A 2,218-nucleotide genomic window follows, 5' to 3' on the forward strand; every position below is an offset into this window, starting at 1 on the left:
GACATATTCCATATATTCCTACTGTTTTCAACTACCAAGAATATTTCACCAGTTGGGAAAAATACTACTTTTTAAAAGCTAACAAACTACTATTTCATATTATTTGTAAATGATCAGTCAGTATCAGAATAAAAATACAAACACTGTCACAGTATAAATTACACATGTGAAAAGCTTGCTTTGAGTGTAGTTCCCTGGAGTAGAATCACATTTAATAGCTAAAATTATGAGAGACTGGAGCTCAGTGTAAGGAAAAAATCATTTTTAAGAGCAGCTCAAATATGAATTTACCATGTAGGGGAACTAGATACAGGAGGCCTTTAGGAAATGTGAATTATCACTAACCAGATATGCTGTAAAGTAATTTCAGGCCTAAGTCTTTCCCAAATGTAAGAATCCATGATTTTATGTCAACCATCTCCTGAGAATCAGTGGCTCAAGGGATTCATTTTACAAACAAGCTATCTTGTTCTGTTTCAGCTGTATAAACTTCACAACCCTTTCAAGCCAAGGCATAATTTTAAAAACAAAAATGCTTTTTTTCAAAAAAGTATCTGTGGCTCTCAATTTTCTACTGCTGAAGTAATAATCAAAACCAGCTCTAGACATTTTGGACCAAATAATTCCTTGAAAAGGCTGTGCTATGCCCCTCAGGATGTTTAGCTGTATCACTGACCTCTACCCACTAGACTTAACAGCCAAAAATGTCTCCAGACATTGCCCATCTCCTCTCTGAGAACTACTGGTACTAATATTTTCTTTATAGCTCTCTACAGACAACTTATTTACTTTTGGCTGGTTCTACTTACAGATATTATTTAAGTATATATACAAAAGGGAATGATGTCTCAAAGTCAAACTTCTATGGTTCCAGAGTGATTAAAAGCATAGGCTCTGCACCTGCAGATTTGGGCTCAGAAATTTATTTGCAAAATTGGTTTCTTCTAAGAAGTAAATGTGATAAAGCATTTATAAAAAGCTTAGCACCTGAGACATCGTAAAAAAAAATATATACTTAAAAAAATATATATGTTTTATATATATATATATACTTTTTTTTATGCTCTCGGTAGAGTGCCTCACAGCTTACAGCAACCTCAAAGTCTTGGGCTTAAGCGATTCTCTTGCCTCATCCTCCCAAGTAGCTGGGACTACAAACGCCCCCTACAATGCCCGGCTATTTTTTGTTGCAGTTGTCATTGTTTAGCTGGCCTGGGCCAAGTTCAAACCCTGGGTGTATATGGCTGGCGCTGTAACCACTGTGCTATGGATATCCAGCCTGAGACATCATAAATTAAAGCTACTATTTGGGGCTAATTTTTACTTCACTCTATGTAGAAAATATGCAGTGCACCTTGTATCAAGAGAAACTGGTTGGTTATGTATCTTGAATAAATTGTTTTTCACGAATATTTCCATCTTCCTGAAGGAATCTAGAATTTTTTTTTTTTTGCAGTTTTTGGCCAGGGCTGGGTTTGAATCCACCACCTCCAGCATATGAGACCGGTGCCCTACTCCTTTGAGCCACAGGCACTGCCCTAGAAAAATTTTGAAGATAGTTCTCTCTTACTATTGCATAAGGAACCTTCAAATTTACTCTCATGATTCCACCACTCAGCATCTTTTTCTTTCTTTTTTTTAGAGACAGAGTCTCAGTCTATCACCCCCAGTAGAGTGTTGCGGCATCACAGCTCACAGCAACCTCCAGCTCTTGGGCTTAGGCGATTCTCTTGCCTCAGCCTCCCGAGTAGCTGGGACTACAGGCGCCCGCAACAACGCCTGACTATTTTGTTGTTGTTGTAGTTTGGCCAGGGCCGAATTTGAACCTGACGCCCTTGGTATGGGGGGCCGGTGTGCTACTGACTGAGCCACAGGCCCCGCCCCACCACCAAGCATTTCAATGGGAAAAACTGGTAGAATGGCTGAAATTCCGAACACAATTCACATCCCCTAAATGGCTGAAATTCTGAACACAACAAACTCACATCCCCTAAATGAAAATTCATTGACAAGAACTACCAGAGGTGGGCTCTCCAGATCTTCTTTTAAATATAATTTACTTTGTCTTAAATACAAAACCCTACAGCGGTTTTTACAACTTGAGTTGTCCCTAAATAACTGCTCTTCCACTCTTCAAAAACTACTTGCTCTTACTTTCTATCTAACCTAAATTTTGGTATCTCCATCCTTCTAAACCCACAGACTAGAAAGTTTAAGT

General features: G+C 38.6%; 1 protein-coding gene across 1 annotated transcript in view; it reads right to left on the reverse strand.

Annotated features, from left to right (window-relative positions):
• USPL1 (ubiquitin specific peptidase like 1) overlaps positions 1-2,218 on the reverse strand; it is a 47,312-nt gene that overhangs the window by 43,226 nt on the left and 1,868 nt on the right. The window lies entirely within an intron of this gene.

Source organism: Otolemur garnettii, unplaced genomic scaffold, assembly GCF_000181295.1.
Source record: "Otolemur garnettii isolate 467f Iridium unplaced genomic scaffold, OtoGar3 scaffold00120, whole genome shotgun sequence".
In the NCBI taxonomy this organism is placed as follows: domain Eukaryota; kingdom Metazoa; phylum Chordata; class Mammalia; order Primates; family Galagidae; genus Otolemur; species Otolemur garnettii.